Raw genomic sequence first — 23466 nt, forward strand, 5'->3', positions numbered from 1 at the left:
TAGAATGGTTTGTATTCCTTTGGAGTATATACTCCGTAATGACATTGCTGGGTTGAATGGTAGTTGTTTTAAGTTCTTTGAGAAATCTCCAAACAACTTTCCATGGTGGCTGAACTAATTTATATTCACACCAACAATCTATAAGAAATCCCTTTCCTCTTCAACCTTACCAATATCTGTTATTTTCTAACTATTTAATAATAGCTATTCTGACTGCTTTGAGATGGCATCTCATTGTGGTTTTGAAATGAGTTTCTATTGGGAGAATCCCCCCACGGATAGTTAACGTGGGTTATTTTCTATTTCCCTAAGCATCTCAGCTGGTTTGAGAAATAAAGGGAAAGACTACAAAAGAGAGAAATTTTAAAGCTGGGTGTCTAGGGGAGACATCACATGTCGGCAGGTTCTGTGATGCTCTCCAAGCCGTAAAACCAGCAAGTTTTTATTAGTGATATTCAAAAGGGGAGGGAGGGCACGAATAGGGAGTGGGTCACAGAGATCACATACTTCACAAGGTAATAAAATATCACAAAGCAAATGGAGGCAGGGTGAGATCACAGGACCACAGGATGGGGCAAAATTAAAATTGCTAATGAAGTTTCGGGTACACATTGTCATTGATAATATCTTATCAGGAGACAGGGTTTGAGAGCAGACAACTTGTCTGACCAAAATTTGTTAGGCAGGAACTTCCTCATCCTAATAAGCCTAGGAGCACTACAGGAGGCATGGACTTATTTCATCCCTTCGGCTTTGACCATAAAAGACGGTCGCCCCAGGGGGCTGTTTATAGACCCACCTTCAGGGCGCATTCTCTTTCTCAGGGATGTTCCTTACTGAGAAAAAGAATTCAGCAATATTTCTCCTGCTTGCCTTTGAAAGAAGAGAAATACAGCTCTGTTCCATCTGGCTCACCAGCAGTCAGAGTCCAATGTCTTATCTCCCTTGTTCCCTGAACATTGCTGTTATCTTGTTCTTTTTTCAAGGTGCCCAGATTTCATATTGTTCAAACACACATGCTCTACAAACAATTTGTGCAGTTAATGCAGTTATCACAGGATCCTGAGGTGACATACATCCTCCTCAGCTTACGAAGATGACGGGATTAAGAGATTAAAGACAGGCATAGGAAATCACAAGGATATTGATTGGGGAACTAATAAGTGTTCATGAAATCTTCACAATTTATGTTCTTCTGCCACAGCTTCAGCCAGTACCTCCATTTGGGGTCCCTGACTTCCCGCAACACGTTTCTATCATGATTAGTATTAATAAATATTTTTTCATGTGCTTGTTGTCCATAAGTATGTTTTCCTTTAAGAAGTGTCTGTTCACGTTCTTTGCCCATTTTTTATGATGTTGTCTGTTTCTTGCTTGTTGACTTGTTTGAGTTCTTTATAGATCCTGGCTATTAGACCTTTGTTGAATAAACAGTTTGCAAATATTTTCTCCCATTTTGTAGGATATCTACCTTCCATGGGTCTTTTTATTGTGCAGAAGCTTTTTAATTTAACTAAGTCCCTCTTGTCTATTTTTTTCTTTTTGTTGCAATTGTTTTTGAAGACTTCATCATGAAATCTTTGCCAGAGCTGATATCCAGAATGATATGTGTTAGATTTTCTCCTAGAAGTTTTATAGTTTTAGATCTTAAATATAAGTCTTCAACCCATCTTGAGTTGATTCTTGTGTATGGTGAAAGGAAGGGGTCCAGTTTCAATCTTCTGTGTATGACTGGCCAGTTATACCAGAACCATGTATTGAATAGGAAGTACTTTCCCCATTGTTATTATTGTTGACCCTTTCAAAGATCAGATGACTGTAGGTATGTGGATTTATTTCTAGATTCTCTAACTTATTCCATTGGTCTATCTGTTTTCCTGCAAGTCCCATGTTGTTTTGGTTACTGTGGATCTGTAGTATAGTTTGAAGTCAGAGAGTATGATGCTTCCAGCTGTGTTCTTTTGGCTTAGGATTTCTTTGGCTATTCAAACTCTTTTATGTTTAATATGAATTTTTGAATACCTTTTTCTAATTCTTTGAAAAATGTGATTGCTAATTTGATAGGAATAGCATTGAATCTGTATGTTCCTTTGATCATATGGCCATTTTAACAATCCTGATTCTTCCTATCCATGAGCATGGAATAACTGTCCATTTGTTTGTGTCTTCTCTGAATTCTTTCAGCAGTGTTCTCATTGCAGAGATTTTTCACCTCCCTGATTAACTACGTTCCTATGTATTTTATTCTTTTGTGGCTGTTGTAAATGGACTTGTGTTCTTGATTGGCTCTCAGCTTAGATGATAGTGGTATATAGAAATGCTACTAATTCCTGTACATTGATTTTGAATCCTGAAATTTTACTGAAGTTGTTTATCAGTTCTAGGATCTTCTTGGCAGAGACTATAGGGTTGTCTGGGTATAGAATCATATCATCTGTGAAAACAGATAGTTCGACTTCCTATCTGAATGTCTTTTATTTATTTTTCTTGCCTGGTTGCTCTGGCTAGGACTTTCAGTACTATATTAAATAGGAGTGGTGAGAATGGGGATCCTTGTCTTGTTCCAGTTCTCAGAGGGAATGCTTCCACCCTTTGCCCATTTAGTATGATGTTGGCTGTGGGTTTGCCATAGATGTCCTTATTTTGAGGTATGTTCCTTTGATGCCTATTTGTTGAGGGGTTTTGACATGAGGAGGTTTTCAATTTTATCAAAAGCTTTTTCTGAATCTGGTGAGATGCTCATGTGGTTTTTGGTTTTAGTTCTGTTTATGTGATGAATCAAATTTATTGATTTCCATATGTTGAATCAACCTTGCATTCCAGGGATAAAGCCTACTTGATTGTGGTGGATTTGAATTTTGATGTGCTGCTGGATTCAGTTTGCTAGTATTTGGTTGAGGATTTTTGCATCTATGTTCACCTGGGATATTGGCCTGAAGTTGGGTTTTTTCTTTTTTTCTCATTGTGTCTCTGACAGGTTTTGGTATCAGAATGATGCTGCCCTCATAGAATTAGTTAGAGAGGAGTCCTTCTCCTTGCTTCTTTGGAATAGTTTCAATAGGATTTGTACCAGCTCTGCTTTATACATCTGGTAGAATTCAGCTGTGAATCCATTTCATCTTGGACTTTTTCTGGTTAGTAGGTATTTTACTACTGATTGAATGTCAGAATTCATTACTGGTCTCTTCAGGGTTTCAATTTCATCCTCGTTCAATCTCTTCCTGGTTCAATCTTGGGACATTTTATGTTTCTAGGAGTTTATCCATTAATTCTAGGTTCTCTAGCTTCTGTGAATAGACGTATTCATAATAGTTTCTGAGGATTTTCTATATTCCTTTGGGGTCAGTGGTAATGTCTCCTTTGTCATTTCTGGTTGTGTTTACTTGGATCTTCTCCCTTTTTTTCTTTATTATTCTAGCTAGCAGTTTATCAATCTTATTTATTTTTTCAAAGAACAAATTTTTTGTTTCATCTATGTTTTGTATAAATTTTCATGTCTCAATTTTGTTGTATTCAGTTCTGATTTTTATTTCTCTTCTCCTGCTAGCTTTAGCATTAGTTTGCATTTGTTTTCTCTAGTTTCTCTAAGTACAGTGTTAGATTCTTAATTTGAGACTTTTGTAACTTGTTAACATGGGCATTTAGCACTATAAACTTTTCTCTTAACACTGCTTTAGCTGTGTCCCAGAGATTCTGGTATATCTTTTTTTCATTAGTTTTAAACAATTGTTTGATTTCTGCCTTAATTTCATTCTTTACCCAATAACAATTTGGGAGTACATTACTTAATTTCCATATAATTGTATTGTTTTCAGAGATTTTCTTGGTATTAATTTCCATTGTTATTTCACTGTGGTCTGATAGTGTGGTTGGTATGATTTCTTTTTTTTTTTTTTAATTTGTAGAGAATGGCTTTATGGCTGAGCATGTGATCAATTTTCAGTATGTTTCATGTGTCAATAAAAATAACGTATAGTCTGTTGCTGTTCGGTGGAGTATTCTGAAGATGTCTGTTAGGACCTCCAGTCAAGACTTGGGTTTAGGTCCTGAATGTCTTTGTTGGTTTTCTCAATGATCTCTCCAATACTGTCAATGAGGTATTGAAGTCTCCCACTAGTATTTTGTAGTTATCTAAGTGTCTTCATAGACCTGTAATAACTTGTTTTGTGAAACAGAGTGCTCCAGTGTTGGGTGCCTATATATTTAGGATAGTTAAGTCTTCTTGTTGAATCGAACCCTTATCATTGTGCCCTTTGTCCTCTTTGATCAATGTTAAAGTCTTTTATGTGAAATAATAATAGCACCTATGTTCTTTTCTGTTTTCTGTTTGTTTAATAAATCCTTTTCCATCCTTTACCTTGAGCTATGGGTGTCACTGCATGTGAGATGGGTCTCTTAAAGACAGCATACAGTTGAGTCTTGTTTCTTTATCCAATTTACCACTCTTTGTGTTTTATTGGGAAATTTGATCTTGTCATCATGTTAGCCAGCTGTTATGTAGACTTGATTGTGTAATTGCTTTATAGTCTCAATGGGCTATGTTATTATGTGTCTTTTTGTAATGGCAAGTACTAATCTTCTGTTTCCATGTTTAGCACTCCCTTAAGGACCTCTTGCAAGGTTTGTAAAAACCTTTAGCATTTGCTTATCTAAAAAGGATTTTATTTCTCCTTTGCTTATGAAGCTTAGTTTGGCTGGATATAAAATTCTTGGCTGACAAACACCTCATGTTCTCACTCATAAGTGGGAGTTGAACAATGAGAACACACGGACATGGGGGCAGGGGGGCATCATACACCAGGACCTGTCAGGGGGTGGGGGGTTGCAGGAGGGATAGCATTAGGAGGAATACCTAATGTAGATGATGGGTTGATGGGTGCGGCAAACCCCCATGGCACGCATATACCTATATAACAAACCTGCACATTCTGCACATGTACCCCAGAACTTAAAGTATAACAAAAAAAATTATTGGTTGAAATCTCTTCTCTTTGCGCATGCTGAATATAGGCCTCCAATCTTTTCTGTCTTGTAAGGTTTCACTGAAGGGCACACTATTAACCTGATGTGGTTCCCTTTGTATTGCCAAAAGAGCATCCCAAGAGCCTGTTCCATGGTGCACCCATACTTCTTTGTGGCAATGGCAATGTATTCATCCAGCTTTGCTTCTGACTCATTCTGATTTGGTGACCAGACCAACATGCCAAGACTGTCCCAGTTTTGGCTGCATCTTGCCAATTTGGTGGAGTTGAAGTCAGTCACCACCACCTGGTACTGTGGTCTACCCCTCATGCCACCATCACTGTGCTCCCCATTGCTGGACAAGCCCAAATGATCTGCCTTCATCCCAGGAGGTTCTGCTGACATTGCCATTGAGTTCCCCACCTGCAAAATTTTTATTCTGGCTATTACAGGGAGCAGTGGCAGTTGAGGCAGCAGCAGCTGAGGTGGAGGTGATGTCAGCGGACAAAGATGTGGGCAAGGCATGGGTGGCCAACGTGGTGGCCAATGTAGCTGTGTTGTTCTTCCCTCTCCAATTCTCTGAGACCTCAAGGCCCTTCTCCACCATGACTGGCATTGCAGGGGTAAAAGTGCTGGGGACCCACAGCTCCTGAGGATGGGATCCTGAGCCAGGAGGAGGGAATGTGGGTGGACATGGGGTGGGTGTGGGGGCTTTTAGGCAAAGTAGGAGCCCACAGTTAGAGCAAGTTAGAGCTGGGGCAGGCCCAGATGAGCAGAGCAGAGCACAGTTGCTTCAATCTCCCAGTGCCAAACTGAGCAATTTTGCTCTTATGACCACTTTCACTTCATTAGTATTCTTTTAACTTTAACCCACTAGTTAATGGAAAAATTTAACCATCAATCCATTTTCTCACAAATCACCTTTTAGCCTCTCATATGACTCTAGCATTCATCCATAGGCTTTAAGAAATACTGGCTTTAAGAAGCACTAGATTCTACTGTAGTCATGATTTTCCTAGTTTGACATAAAAACTATTATTCACATCCTTTCTTAAAATACATAAATAAATAAAGGGCAAAAATGAGCTCTTCATTGAATCAACTGAACCAAAATTTATGTAGTTCAATAAAGTTTAAATCATTCCTAAAGGCTAGGACACTGGAGTAATAATACATGAGCCTAAACTATTAATTCACAGCATAAATTCATCATGGATCTTATTTCCAAATATAATTAAATTATATGTACGTCACTGAATTATTCTGTTAAAAATATTTTAATTATTTTTCTTTTTTTGTAGAGACAATGTCTCTCTGTATTGCCTAGGCTGGTCTCAAACTCCTAGCTTCAAGTGATCCTCCTGTCTCAGCTACCAAAAGTGTTATGATTACAGGTCTGAACCATCAGGCCTGTCTAGATATTCTAATTTTAATCCAATGTACACACTTCTAGGTAATGATTCCTAAACTTGGTGTTTATTAGAATTACCTAGGGTATTTATTTTAAAATGAAATTTCCTGGGATCCATATCAAAGATGCTGAATCAGAATTATTGGGTGTAAGATGCAAGACTGTACATTTTTAGCAAACTTCTTAGGTAACACAAAAAAATTCCGTCTCTAAAACTTTATTATTTCAGATGATGACCAGTATGAGAGGATTTCTCTACCACAGTTCCAGAATGCCTAAGTTCACCTGCTTATGCTGGTTAGGCTCAGAAAGTCTAGATAAATCCTGGTGCTCTACACTAGAAGAAAATACCTTTTGTCTAGCATTTCTGCTTCTTTCACAACGACAAAACTCCCTAAAGACCCCTTTCTCAAATACCCCATTGTTAAGTGAAGCATCGGTATACTGAAAAAACAAAAACACTGCCAAATGTAACCAGGCAGATTTTCAAAGGAACAAATTAGAACATCTAGAAATATTACATGTAATCATTAAAGTTAAAAATTCATTGGACTAGTTAAACAGAAGATTGTACATAGCTGCAGAAATAATTAATAACGTGGAAGACAGCGCTAATATAAAAACTTACCCAGAATGCAGCTCAGAGTAACAAAGTAATAAGAAATATAACAGGGAGACAAGAAAGGTATAGTATATTCAACTACCTAAAGGAAAGAAGAGTAACAATAAAGGAGAGGCAATATTTAAAGAGTTAATAGTAGAGAATGTTTTCCATAAATGCATCTTAAATGAAAATTATATTTTATTGTTAACTCTAGGGAAAAAAAGGGAAATCCATAAGGAGTATTCTGTAAGACAAATAGTAGCAACCAAGTAACACAAGAAAAACATAAATCAAAAGAATCTAACAATAAATTAAAAAGGAATCCATTTGGCCTCAATACTTGGAACAGCATTTAAGTACAAATCATTTTGTCTCCAGCTTTACAGTATTCAATTATGATAATGTTTTCACAGTTACTTAAATCAGTCTTTTCTTTCCCACTCACTTCACCCAATTCAGTGTGGTTAGGCCATTCATCTGTAATACAATTAGTTTCATTTCTTAGTATTCATATTCCATTGTGGGTTCAATCTATACCCTGGTTAGTTCTGTTTAGTTTGGGGGTGTGCGAAGAGTATCTGAAATACTACTATGGTAATATTTCCATATTACCGGATTATTTGAACAGATGTACTCAGATAAGTTTATCACACCCTGCTACCTAAAGCCCATTGCATCATTTCCTTCCATCCCTTTCCCACCCACCCTCTGTGTATAACAAATTTATCTAGTTTCAGATTCATCCTACCTGTATTTCTTTCACACAAATAAGCAGACATCTGTGTATTTTTAGATCCCCTTATTTCTTACATAAAGAGTAGAATCTTATATTTTTCTTTTGAGCTTTGTTTTTTTTATTTGACAGTGTGTTCTGAAAATGATACCATATCAGTCGTTAGAGATCTTCCCTATTCTTTTTTAACAGATGTACAGTACGCCATGTGGACTTGCCATAGCTTATTTAGTAGCTCTCCTACATATGAACATGTAAGTTGTTTGTAATTTTTTATAATTAGAAACCATGCTATAATGAATAATCATCTGCATATATATTTTTGCTTTATTGGAGTTATCCCTTTAGTATATAGTGCTACAAGAAGGATTACTGGACTGAAAGGTAAATGCACCTGTACTTTTTGGTATTTTTTTTGGTAATTTTTGGTAAATGCGCCTGTAATTGACTGGGTACTGTCAATTTTCCCTCCAGAAGAGTTATATCAATTTGCATTCACATCAGCAATGTATGAAAATTTCTATTTCCATACAGTCTTGCAAATAGAATGTGTTTTTTTTTAAGGGAAAAAATGGTGTCTCAGGGCTGTTTACATTTGTATTTCTCTAAATGAAAGTGAATTTGAGCATTTGTTCATATATTTCTGTGCCATTTTTATTTCTTGTGAATTGTCTGTTCTTATATTTCTCAAAAAAATTGTATTGGCTTTTCAGTCATTTGTCCCTCAGTCTTTAATGGTTCTTTATATACTAAGAATATTAGCCCTTTGTGGGCTAATATACAGAATCTACAAAGAACTCAAACAAATTTACAAGAAAAAAACAACCCCATCAAAAAGTGGGCAAAGGATATGAACAGACACTTCTCAGAAGAAGACATCTACGAAACTAACAGACACATGAAAAAATGCTCATCATCACTGGTCATCAGAGAAATGCAAATCAAAACCTCAATGAGATACCATTTCATGCCAATTAGAATAACAATCATTAAAAAGTCAGGAAACAACAAATGCTGGAGGGGATGTGGAGAAATAGGAATGCTTTTACACTGTTGGTGCTAGTGGAAACTAGTTCAATCATTGTGGAAGACAGTATGGCGATTCCTCAAGGATCTAGAACTGGAAATACCATCTGACCCAGCCATCCCATTACTGGGTATATACCCAAAGGATTATAAATCATGCTGCTATAAGGACACATGCACACGTATGTTTATTGTGGCACTATTCACAGTAGCAAAGACTTGGAACCAACCCAAATGTCCATCAATGACAGACTGGATTAAGAAAATGTGGCACATATATACCATGGAATACTATGCAGCTATAAAAAAGGATGAGTTCATGTCCTTTACAGGGACATGGATTAAGCTGGAAAACATCATTCTCAGCAAACTATCACAAGGACAGAAAACCAAACACCACATATTTTCATTCATAGGTGGGAACTGAACAATGAAATCACTTGGACACAGGGTGGGGAACATCACACACCTGAGCCTGTTGGGCAGTGGGGGACTGGGGGAGGGATAGCATTAGGAAAAATACTTAATGTAAATGATGAGTTGATGGGTGCAGCAAACCAACATGGCATATGTATACCTATGTATCAAAACTGCACATTGTGCACATGTACCCTAGAACTTAAAATATAATAATTTTTAAAAAGGTAAAAAAAAAAAAAAAAGAATATTAGTCTTTTGCCTGTGGTACAGGTTGTGAGTGTTTTATTTATGTGTCAGATGTCCTTAATTTTGTTTATGGTGTTAGTTGTCATGCAATTGGTAGTCGAATTTATGAATCTTTTCTTTCATTTTCTCTAGAATTTGAGTCATAGTAGAAAGTATTTCCCTAGATCAAGATGAAAGAGGAATTCATGCACATTTCATTGTTGTACTTATAGAATTTCATTTCTTATATTTAGATCCCAATTTGGAGTTAACTTTTGTGTATGATATGAGATATGGATCTAATTTTATGTTTTTCAAATTGTTACACAGTTATCTCAGAACCATTTATTAATGGTTGACTGAATTATACTTGACTGAATTCTTTTCTTGTTGAATTAGTTTTATCATTGATTCTCTGGGGTAGGAGGTATGTAAATTTTGTGGAGTTTTTTTTTGTTTGTTTGTTTGAGACTGAGTCTTGCTCTGTCACCCAGGCTGGAGTGCAGTAGCAAGATCTCAGTTCACTGAAAGCTCTGCCTCCTGGGTTCACGCCATTGTCCTGCCTCAGCCTCCTGAGTAGCTGGGACCACAGGCGCCTGCCAATACTCCTGGCTAATTTTTTTTTTGGATTTTTAGTAGACACACGGTTTCACCATGTTAGCCAGGATGGTCTCGATCTCCTGACCTCGTGATCTGCCTGCCTTGGCCTCCCAAAGTGCTGGGATTACAGGCGTGAGCCATTGCACCTGGCTGAGGTATGAAAATGTTATGTAACAGTGTATCATATGTGAGTAAAGACAGTTGTATTGCTTCACCCGTTCTTGTGCCTCTAATTGATTTATCTTGCCTAATTGCACTGGCTGATTAATCTAGTACAATGTTTAATAGTAGTGAAGATAGTTGGCATCCATAGCTTAGTCCTGATCTTAGTAAAACTGCCACTAGTGTTTCCTGATTTTAAAACATACTTGTTTTAGGACAAAAGTACAATCATGCATCATTTAACAATGAGGATACATTCTGAGAAATGTGTCATTAGGTGATTTCATCATTGTATAAAAATCATAGAGTGTACTTACACAAACCTAGATGACAAAGCCTGCTACACACTCACACTACATGGTGTAGCTTATTGCTCCTAGGCTACAAACCTGTACAGCATGTTATTGTACTGAATACTGTAGACAATTATAGTACAATTATAAGTATTTGTGTATCTATAAATACAAAAGATACAATAAACATATGGTATAAAAGATAACAAATGAGATATCTGTATAAGGCACTCACCAGGAATGGAGCTTGTGGGACTCTGATGAGTCAATGAGTGCATGTGAAGGCCTAGGACATTACCATACACCACTGAAGACATTATAAACACTGTAAACTTTGGTAACACTAAATTTACATTTAAAATATTTTTCTTTCTTCAATAATAAATTAACATTAACTTACTATAACTTTTTTGCTTTATCTTTCTAATTTTTTAACATTTTACTCTGTTGTAATAACACAGCTTAAAATGCAAACACACTGTAAAGTGTTTGACTTCAGACAAAACAACATATTGTCTTTCTTTATATCCTTGTTTGATAAGATTTTTTCTATTTTTTTTTTTCACTTTTTAAACTTTTTGTTAAAAACTAAGAAACAAACACACATATTAGCCTAGGCCTATACGAGGTCAGGATCATCAATGTCACTGTCTTCCACCTGCATATTTTGCCCCACTGGAAGGTGTTCAGGGGCAATAACATACATGGAGCTGTCATCTCCTTTGATAATAATGCCTTCTTCTAGAATACCTTTCTGAAGGAACTGCCTGAGATGCTTTTCCAGGTAACTATGCTTTTATATAAGTCAAAGGAGTACACTCTAAAAAATGATTAAAAGTTTAGTACAGTAAACACATAAACCAGTAACACATTCATTTATTATCATTATCAAGTATTATGTGCTGAGCATAATTGTATGTGCTAGACTTTTATACAACTGGCAGGATGGTAGGTTTATTTATACCAGCATCACCACAAACACATGAGTAATGCATTGTACTATGACATTACAATAGCTACTATGTCACTAAATGACAGAAATTTTTCAGCTCCTTTATGATATTATGGGACCACCATCATGTAAGTACTCCGGCATCTAACAAAACAGCACTAGGCAGCACATGACTATTATATTTTTTATCATCTTGAGAAATTATTCCTATTTCCTTGAGTGTTTTCATTATAAATTGATGTAAATTTTTATGAAAGGTTTGTTCTGGTTTGTTTATATGGAAAAATTATATTTTCCACCTAGATTTATTAATGTGGTATATAATAGTAATGGATTTCCTTGCATTCCTAGAATAAATCACATTTGGTTATAGGGTATTATTTTCTTAATATGGTATTAAATTCTGCTCGCTAATACTTTGTTTAGAATTTTTGCATCAATATTCATTAGAGATATAGAGCTATAGTTTTCTATCTTTGTGCTAATTTTATCTGAATTAGGTGTCTGTGTTATATTTCCTTCCTTTTCAATGCTCTACAATAATTTATAGAGCATTGAAACTATCTGGTCTTTGAAAGTTGAGTAGAATTCCTTTGTGAAACCATTTGGGCCTGGTGTTTTCTTTTTGCTTTTTTGTCAAGTAGTTCCTTAATAACTTTATCTCTTCTTCTGTTAAAGCTGGTTAACTCTAACAGGGTCAGGCTTGATGATTTATACTTCTCTAAGAAATTTTCCATTTCATCTAGATTTTCAAAATTGTCTGAGGCTGTCTCTGTAAGATGAGTCTGTTCTCTAAATCATGGGCCTAGTTCTTTAAATGATAGAGACTTCAAAATATGTTTCCTATACTCATGTTCTGATCTACCCAGGTAATTTCATAATATTTTCAGACTTAGGATGGATTTAATCTTCTAAGTGGTTGCTCTCTCTCTGACTCCCTCTTCAGTGTCCATCACTTGTCTCCTAGTACTTTTTCTTGGGTGCCTTTGCTTCCAGCAAAGTGGGTGGCAGGGGTGGGATTTTGTGGGCCCCTGGTGCCAAAATTATTTTGTTTTCTCTTTTTACTCACAGTGTCTAAATAATAGCATTTGTAAGACAGAAAAGTAAATATACAGAATATATACGTTGAAATAAACACCTTGTCTAATATTTTATATTAAAATAATTATTATATAACATATAATAAATAATACTTAATATGTGTATGTAAGGTATGTAATAAAGTAACAACATATATGTATAATATATGTAATATGTAGAAATATACTAACACATATGCATCTAATGGACTTTTTTTATCTACTATGACTGTATCCTCAGTTGGCTCTCTAAAAAGTAGTTTCCCCTAAATTTCATGCTGTTTCATAATGTGAGTTTTTTAGTTACTGTTCTCTACTTTTATATATCAATAAATTTTCATTTCCTCTAATATACAGTCTATATTCAAATTGCCCTAATTGTCCCAAAAATGTCATTTGAATGGCTTTGTCCAAACCAGTATAGAACCCAGGTTTATGTATTACATTTGGTTATAATGTCCATTAAGTGTTCTTTTAACCCAACACAATTCCATTATTCCCCATTTTTCCCAGGAGACAGACTTGCTGAAGAGACAAAACTAGTAGCCCTTCGGTGTGTCTTACCTTCTGAATTTGTCTAACTGCTACCATAGAGTGACACTGAGCTTGTGTACTCTCTCTCCTATATTTCCTCTTAGTTTATCCCTTCCTAAACTAGATAGTGAACGTTTAATGGTCCAGGATTGTGACCTGTTCATTTTTGTATTTCCAGATTTAATACAATGCCTGACTCATGGTCAAGTTTTAGTGTTGTTTTTTTTTTTAATTAAGTATATATTGAATGAACCTATGAAAGAGCAGTAATTCCTAAAGTTAACAGCAAGCCTTGGCATTTTTCTCAGCTTACTATGACCTAAAAAGTTCACTTATATGTGCACACGTTATCTCTCTCACACACACACATGCACACATGCACATATATACACATACACATACACACTAGAAAATATCATTTGAAAGTACAAAAAGAGAGTGATGATATATGGTTTTTGAGGAAGGCAGAACCTGATAGAGCAGCGAGGAAAATCTTCTGAAGTGGAATGATAATGACTGTGATTATATAGTGTAAATGTTGCTATTAGGTGAGCAAACAGGGAGTGTTTTCATGGCAAATGGGCTTTGGGCATAAATGTTTCCAGAAATCATACATCATTTCAGCAAAGAAAATTAGGATACAGATGCAGAATGGAAGTAATAAGCCACTCTATCACAGATTTGAAAAAACGGATGTGAAGGAAGTTAGCTTTTAAAAACAATAATACCAGTAACTTATTTTATAAATATACCAGGCAGACTAGTAAGCACCCAAAAATAATCATCTTGAGACCTGATTCTAGTTCTCCCCTCATTGTGTGTTACTTTCAATAAAGCATTTTACTTCTTTGTGCCTCAGTCCATCTATAAAATGCAAATAATACTTGCTATTGTCTTAAGTAGACCTGTTGGCTTCCTGAATCTGATTAATCTCATCATTCAAGGCAATGAAAGGAAGGTCTTCTTATGGGGCATCTTTGTCTTAGGCCCCAGTTCTTAGCTTCTGAGCTTCATCATTTCTATGAGACTTTCTCAGGTGACTCAGAGAGATTGTCCCTATTGCCATCTCAAAAACTCGAGGCTTAGTTTTGTTACAGGAATTAGAGGGCTCTTTAGAGCCTAATGACAGACAGAGGCAGAAATAAAACCCAACATAAAGATACATGAAATTCATTTCAATAGAATTTATATAATAACCACTTCATATAAATAATTTATGATATAAATTCTATTCTCTTGCCCATGAGATGTAACATGACTAGGCTCTCTGAACTTTTATTCAGTAAAAACTGTTTCCACTGTAGTTTCTTTTATTTCCTATTTAGGTTATATTTTGCAATATTTCTTATTCTAATAATACACTATACAAAGTATAGTGATCTATCATTTTGATTGTATTTTCATAATTTCTCAAACTGCCTTCCAGGTGTTCCATTATGGATCTTACAGGCTATATTTTATAACTTGATTGATTTGTTTCTTATTTTTATTCAGTATTGCTGAGTTGGATTTCCCTTAAACATACCATTATATGTTTTTCAATTCCTGCTTACTCTTGTTTTTTTCAAATTTCATTACTTCATTACAGAATTTATTTTAAATCTTAAATAAAATAAAAACTTGATGGTAACACTGTATGCTATATACTGTTCAAGACAGAGCAATAAAGTTCAAATCAAATACATAATTTTAAACAAAAAAACAGCTAAGTAGAATAGATAGTAACTCAATATGGTTTGTTTCTATACTCCAGAAAGTCAAGTAAATCCAATGTCTTCTATTATATCAAGAGTAAAAAAGCACATTGAGGGTTGAAGTACAAAAGCCAACACTGCAAAAATCTCAAATCATTATGCACACAGTTTCTTCATTCTAGTTATAAATCATACTAAATATCAACAAAATTCATCTTGGAAGTTTCATAAGGATCATTCCTTAGAAAGATACAGTAATCAATAGCTTTTGTGGAAGTATGGCAAGTCTTGGTGCTCCTTGGCACACAATATTGCTTAATTCCCCAAAGGGAGACGCCCCCCACTCCCCAATTCAAAAGAACGGGCAAGTACATAGGGTGTGACTTGACAGGGATTTTAAGAAGAAAAGGAAATTTACATATTGTTGAACCACTACCAGATGTCAAGTAGCACATAGTTTTGCAAATATTTTTTATTTTGAATTTCATAACAACCCTGTAAGAAATCTGAGACACGGAGAAGTTAAGGAATTTGCATGATATCATACACCTAGCAGAAATGGAACCAGGATTCAAATTAGGTCTGGTAAGTCCATGATCCTTTCACTGGGCCATACTGTGTGGCTACAAGACCCTTCATATTCCCACAAAATATATCCTCAACTGGTTTGCCTAAAAAAGCAGCAAACATCCCTCTTTCATCCCTCTTTCTACTTGTCTGAAATTATTACCCCCATTAGCCTGATAATAGGATCAAGAAGACAGGTTTTAGAAAAATTGCCATTGAGAATTGTTACCCCAAAGAGCACAGCTGCATGCCTTTTTGTTGCCGTCTCCAGATCAAAAGTTAGTTGATCACATATGATAACTATTCCTTTTAAAAAACAAACACCAAATCTGGTTTGTGTGCTTCGACAGATGAGATTCATGGTGTTATAGGGAAGGGGTCCCTATCCAGAACCCTAGAGAGTGTTCTTGGATCTCGCACAAGAAAGAATTCAGGGCAAGTCCACAGTGCAAAGTAAAAGCAAGTTTATTAAGAAAGTAAAGTGGTGAAAGAACAGCTACTCCGTAGACAGAGTAGGACATTCCTGAAAGTCAGAGGAGGAATGTGTCTACCCTAGGTACAATGCTTGTATATATAAGGAGATGTGCTCTGCTACAAGGGTTTGTGATAAAGGATTAATTTTCTTAATTACTATATTTTGCAATAACCGATATTATTGTCTTTAAAGCCAAATTAAGAATGCCTTTGTTCCCCAGAAATCAGAATACCTGGACACTCCCAAATCTTGGTCTGTTTAGTAAGCATTATTAATTTGTTCCCTTAACCGAAAACATCTAGAGGCAAGAAATGCCTAACTTTCCGAGAATGCAGCCCAGCAAGTCCCAGCTTCATTTTCCTAGCCCTCATTCAAAATGGAGTTGCTCTGGTTCAAAAGCCTCTGACAATAGGACTGCAATAAGATATTAAAAACAGTAAGGGACGTCACAAAGAGAGGGCAAATAAAGGTGAGGCATCCATTCCCTTAACAGGTGGGAGGCAGGAAGTAGTCAATGAGTGGAGAAGGCAGACTGAGAGTCAGGATTTGTAGAAAGGGGTTGTAGGCAAAAGGACAGAGCCAGGAAATATGGAAGCTCTGGCCAAGGATCAGGATAAAGACTTCACAGAAGTAGATAGAGAAAGGGATCATAGGAGGGACATAAAAGGAAAGTGCAACCACACATAAAAAGGAATTTCGGATCACCATTGCTCACCTCAAAACAGCCATTCCAAAAGTCAAAGAAACAATGTAGATGTACATATGCATAATGTATATATACTTGTTCTACTTTGCCACTTTTGGGGGTGCAGAAAATAATCACCCAAAATATGAAATTTGGGCATGCTGAGTGCTTTTGAAAACCGAAAGGCCTCAGAAATTAGTCTCAAAATCATGTTCCCCCTAACCTTGTCTTGTTTCTCTCCCGGAAACACAGGGAGGGTATCTCTCTAGAATTTTCTAATCTGGCCAAGAAAGCTTCTTGCTAAAAGAAACGCAAGTGCCTTCTATCCACTCCCTGTTATCTGACTGCAGAAAAGAAAACAAGAATGCAACTAGACCTGGATGGACTTTTTCGCAAGATAATGCCTGCGTGTTGGGCTCGTTCAAATTCCAAAGAGAGTTATTTACAAATTAATTTCTGTCTCCCTGGTCCATTCATTCTTTCTAGTAATCATTTACTGTGCCTCAAAAACCTGTCACATTTCCCCTTTCCTCTGTCCCCTATATAAGAGGGTCTATAAGCTTCTGTACTCTACTAGGCGATTGAGATAATCACCATGAACTCCCCCGTGTATGTTAACTATTCTGTATGCCTTTTTTTCCTATTGATATGCCTTTTGTCAATGGATTTTTTTAGCGAAACTTCAGAGGGAAAGGGGGAAGTTTTCCCATGGTTCCTACATAACTATTGACTTTTTTCCCCCCATCAAGGGCATGGTACACTAAGAGGCACTCTTTTTTTTTTTTTTGAGACCAAGTCTTACTCTGTCACCAAGGCTGGAGTGCAGAGGTGCAATCTCGGCTCATTACAGCCTCGACCTCCTGGGCTTAAGCAATCCTCTCACCTCAGCCTCCCAAGTAGTTGGGACTACAGACCCATGCCACCACACCTAACTTTATTTTTATTTATTTATTTATTTTTTGAGACAGAGTATCGCTCTGTTGCCAGGCTGGAGTGGAATGCAGTGGCACAATCTTGGCTCACTGCAACTTCCATCTCTCAGGTTAAAGTGATTCTTCTGCCTCAGGCTCCCAAATACTTGGGACTACAGGTGCATGCCACCATGCCCAGCTAATTTTTGTACTTTTTAGTAGAGACGGGGTTTCCCCATGTTGGCCAGGATGGTCTCAATCTCTTTTTTTGAGACAGAGTCTCACTCTGTCATGAGGCTGGAGTACAGTGGCACGATCTCAGCCCACTGCAACCTTAGCCTCCCAGGTTCAAGCGATTCTTCAGACTCAGCCTCCTGAGTAGCTGGGACTACAGGCGTGTACCACCACACCCAGCTAATTTTTGTACTTTCTTAGTAGAGATGGGGTTTCATCATGTTGGCCAACATGGTCTCAATCTCCCGACCTCATGATCAGCCTGCCTCGACCTCTCAAAGTGCTGGGATTACAGGTGTGAGCCACCATGCCTAACATAAGAAGCATCCTGAATTTATGATCAGAGTTATACCAAGGCGTTTCGCAGCTCAACCGGCATTTTAGATTCAATGTCCCAAACTGAAGTTATCTCTTTCCCCGCTGCATGATCACCCCAAAATAGCAACCTAACCTTCCTATACTTTCCTTTCCTTGGAGATAAAATTATCATTGAATAATGCAGGCCAGAAATTTAGGATTCATTCCAAACTCTTTTCTCTACCTCACATTTACATCCAGTCAATCACTAAGTTCTGTCAATTATATCTCTAAGCATCTCTCCAGTCATCCCTTCATCTCCATCCCCATTAGTACATCTTGATTCACACTCTCATAATTTTTCATTTAAATTTTAACACTGCTGACAGTATTCTTTCTAACATGCAAATTTGATTAATTTACTTCCCTGTTTAAAAATCATTGAGTTGCTCATGTAAACCAAAAATAAAATTCTTAAGCACCCCAACCAACTGAATGGACTCCTCCTCTCAGCCAAGGGCATTCCAAGTTAACTGAAACACCAGTTCAGGTGTTGATGATTGGAATGGGTGGTTGGACATGCCTCATTATATCTTTCTTTCTTTGGAATTCAGGTTCAAATGAACAGCATTAACATTAAAACAGAGACCTTAACACTGACAGAGTAGACTTTTTGTAGCAATAAAATACTAGCATGACAGATAGCAGACCCTGAAAGAAACACCAAAAGAAACACTAAGTGCCTTCTATCCACTCCCTGTTACCCCATTATTTATAGCAGAAAAGAAAATAAAGAATGCAACCATACCTGGATGGACTTTTTTTATTATTATTATACTCTAAGTTCTAGGGTACACGTGCACAACGTACAGGTTTGATACATAGGTATACATATGCCATGTTGGTTTGCTGCACCCAACTACTCATCATCTACATTAGGTATTTCTCCTAATGATATCATTCCCCCAGCTCCCGAACCCCTAAAAGGCCCCAGTGTGTGATGTTTCCCTCCCTGTGTCCAAGTGATCTCATTGTTCAATTCCAACCTGTAAGTGAGAACATGTGGTGTTTGGTTTTCTGTCCTTGTGACAGTTTGCAGAGAATGATGGTTTCCAGCTTAATCCATGTCCCTGTAAAGGACATGAACTCATCCTTTTTTATAGCTGCATAGTATTCCATGGTGTATATGTGCCACATTTTCTTAATCCATTCTGTCACTGATGGACATTTGGGTTGGTTCCAAGTCTTTGCTATTGTAAATAGTGCCGCAATAAACATATGTGTCTTAACTCATTTCAGCATTAACTCAAAAGTCCACAGTCCAAAGTCTCAGCTGAGACAAGGCAAGTTGCTTCCACCTATGAACCAGTAAAATCAAACACAAGTTAGTTTCTTCCAGATACAATGGGGATATAGGCATTGAGTAAATACACCTGTTCCAAATGGGAGAAATTGACCAAAACAAGGGGGCTACAGGTCCCATACAAGTTTGAAATCCAACAGGGCACTCATTAAATCTTAAAACCCCAAAATGATCTCTTTTGACTCTATGTCTCACATCTGGGGAACACTGATGCAAGGGGCGGGCTCCCATGGTCTTGGGTAGCTCCTTCACGGGGTGGCATTGAGTGTCTGCAGCTTTTCCAGGCACATGGAGCAAGCTGTCAGTAGATCAACCGTTCTGGGGTCTGGAGGATGGTGGCCCTCTTTTCATAGCTCCACTGGGTAGTGCCCCAGTGAGGAATCTTTGTGGGGGCTCCAATCCCACATTTCCCTTCTGAACTGCCATAGCAGAGGTTCTCTGAGGGCTCTGCTCCTGCAGCTGACTTCTGTCTGGACATGCAGGTGTTTCCATACATCCTCTGAAATCTAGACAGAGGCTCTCAAGTCTCAATTCTTGTCTTCTGTATGCCTGCAGGCTCAACACCACATAGAAGTCACCAAGACTTGGGGCTTGCACCCTCTGAAGCAATGGCCTGAGCTGTACCTTCTGGAAAGCTCTGCAAAAACTGGAAGCATTCTCTTTGAAAACCGGCACAACACAAGGATGCCCTCTCTCACCACTCCTACTCAACATAGTGTTGGAAATTCTGGCCAGGGCAATCAGGCAAGAGCAAGAAATAAAGACTATTCAATTAGGAAATGAGGAAGTGAAATTGTCCCTGTTTGCAGATGACATGATTGTATATTTAGAAAACCCCATCGTCTCAGCCCAAAATCTCCTTAAGCTGATAAGCAACTTCAGCAAAGCCTCAGGATACAAAATCAATGTGCAAAAATCACAAGCATTCCTATACACCATTAACAAATCAACAGAGAGCCAAATCATGAGTGAACTCCCATTCACAATTGCTTCAAAGAGAATAAAATACCTAGGAATCCAACTTACAAGGGATGTGAAGGACCTCTTCAAGGAGAACTACAAACCACTGCTCAGTGAAGTAAAAGAGGACACAACATCTTCTTTTGAGAAATTTTGACCGCATAAATGTCATCTTTTGAAAAGTTCTGACACTTCTCAAAAGAAGACATTTATGCAGCCAACAAACATATGAAAAAAAGCTCATCATCACTGGTCTTTAGAGAAATGCAAATCAAAACCACAACGAGATACCATCTCACACCAGTTAGAATGGTGATCATTAAAAAGTCAGGAAACAGCAGATGCTGGAGAGGATGTGGAGAAATAGGAATGCTTTTACACTGTTGATGGGAGTGTAAGTTAGTTCCACCATTGTGAAAGACAATGTGGCAATTCCTCAAGGATCTAGAACCAGAAATACCATTTGACCCAGTGATCCCATTACTGGTTATATACCCAAAGGATTAGAAATCATGCTACTGTAAAGACACATGCACATGTATGCTTATTGCAGCACTATTCACAATAGCAAAGACTTGGAACCAACCCAAATGCCCATCAATAATAGACTGGAAAAAGAAAATGTGGCATATATACACCACAGAATACTATGCAGCCATAAAAAAGGATGAGTTCATGTCCTTTGTGGGGACATGGATGAAGCTGGAAACCATCATTCTCAGCAAACTAACACAGGAACAGAAAACCAAACACCACATGTTCTCATTCATAAGAGGGAGTTGAACAATGAGAACACATGGACAAAGGCAGGGGAAGGAACATCACACACTGGGGCCTGTTGCGGGGTGGGGAACTAGGGAAGGGATAATATTAGGAGAAATACCTAATGTAGATGACGGGTTGATGGGTGCAGCAAACCACCATGGCACGTGTATACCTATGTAACAAACCTGCGTGTTCTGCACATGTATCCTAGAACTTAAAGTTTAATAATAATAATAACAAAACAGTGGGCCCACCCTATCAGCAGGTTCTACATTTATGAATTCAACTGCAGATAGAAAATATGCAAAAAAATAAATAGATTGTTCTGTCTCTATGGAACATGTGCATACTCTCTTTCTTGCCATTATTCCCTAAACAATCTACAGATTTTGGTATCTGTGAGGGATTGACAGAGTTGGTCCTGGATCCAACCTCCCTCAGATACTGACCACTATAAGGTTCACATATCTAAGTTTAAAATGTATCTATGTACGAGTGAATGTGGATAGCATTTGTGCAAGAAAAGCCTTGTACTTGCTTGTGATATATAAAATATTCACAAGAAACTAGTACCACTGAAAGACATTGGGGAAGGTAACTGCAGTAGAAAGGAAGAAAGAAGAGTTTTCATGATTAAACCTTATGTGCCTTTTAAATATGTATTATGTATTATTTGTACTTATGTATTATTCATAAGTAAATAAATGCCTCCCATTTAAAAAATTTTAAAAAGACCAGTCTTAGAAGAGATTAGAAAGCTACTGCAGAAATCTCATCAAGTAGATAAAATTGGTAGAATATCTAATGAGTCTGAGTGTATTGAGATGAATTTGACATTGTTTGAGAGCTTAAAATTAGTGATAGACACATGAGAAAAATAAGCAACTGAAAGAAATAGTCAACTATTGACTACAGGGGAACAAACATCAGTGACAATCAAAATGATTGGATTATACAATTTACCTCACTGGTGTATGATGTTTACATAGTTGTACTAACATATATATTACATATATGAGATATATATTTATTTTATTACATATGTAATATACACAATTGATTAATTTAAGCAGACATATTCTCATTCAGTAAAAGTGGGTAGGAAGCAAAAATGGTGACATGTGTGTTGGGGGAGGAAGTTCCAATGAAAAACAGCAAAATCTCCATCTTCCAGGGAGATTAATAGATAATCCTTTGAAAAACACATTAAAAAGATTACAAGTAGATATGTAAGTGTGTCACTTGTGATAAAATAATAGATATAAAAATTAAAAGAATAAGCTAAAAAAATTGAAACTGGCTACTTCTGTAGGACAAAAGATAGCAAGAAGAAGGGTCATAAACCGGAACTTGTAGAAATATCTAAATCATTAAACTATATACATTATAACTTAGATTTTTAAAGTAAAAACTAAATTTAAAATGACAAAACAACTGTGCATCTAAATCTGTGACAGAAAACTTTCTTATGCATTGTGACTTGTAAAAACTAAATCATACAGCTTGAAGTCAGATAGTGTGATGCCTCCAGCTTTGTTGTTTTGGCTTAGGATTGTCTTGGCAATGCAGGCTCTTTTCTGGTTCCATATGAACTTTAAAGTAGTTTTTTCTAATTCTGTGAAGAAAGTCATTGGTAGCTTGATGGAGATAGCATCAAATCTATAAATTACCATGGGCAGCATGGCCATTTGCACGATATTGATTCTGCCTACCCATGAGCATGGAATGTTCTTCCATTTCTTTGTATCCTCTTTTATTTCATTGAGCAGTGGTTTGTAGTTCTCCTTGAAGAGGTCCTTCACATCCCTTGTAAGTTGGATTCCTAGGTATTTTATTCTCCTTGAAGCAATTGTGAATGGGAGTTCACCCATGATTTGGCTCTCCGTTTGTCTGTTCATGGTGTTTAGGAATGCTTGTGATTTTTGCACATTGATTTTGTATCCTGAGGCTTTGCTGAAGTTGCTTATCAGCTTAAGGAGATTTTGGGCTGAGACGATGGGGTTTTCTAAATATACAATCATGTCATTTGCAAACAGGGGCAATTTAACTTCCTCTTTTCCTAATCAAATACCCTTTATTTCTTTCTCCTGCCTGATTGTCCCGGCCAGAATTTCCAACACTATGTTGAGTAGGAGTGGTGAGAGAGGGCATCCTTGTGTTGTGCCAGTTTTCAAAGGGAATGCTTCCAGTTTTTGCCCATTCAGTATAACATTGGCTGTGGGTTTGTCATAAATAGCTCTTATTATTTTGAGATACGTTACATCAATAACCTAGTTTATTGAGAGTTATTAGCAGGAAGGGCTGTTGAATTTTGTCAAAGACCTTTTCTGCATCTATTGAGATAATCATTGGTTCTGTTTATATGCTGGATTATGTTTATTAAATTGTGTATGTTGAGCCAGCTTTGCATTGCAGGGATGAAGCCAAATTGATCATGGTGGATAAGTTTTTGACATGTTGCTGAATTCGGTTTGCCAGTATTTTACTGAGGATTTTTGCATCGGTATTCATCAG

Source organism: Trachypithecus francoisi, unplaced genomic scaffold (genome assembly GCF_009764315.1).
Source record: "Trachypithecus francoisi isolate TF-2019V2 unplaced genomic scaffold, Tfra_2.0 Lachesis_group8, whole genome shotgun sequence".
Taxonomy (NCBI): Eukaryota; Metazoa; Chordata; class Mammalia; order Primates; family Cercopithecidae; genus Trachypithecus; species Trachypithecus francoisi.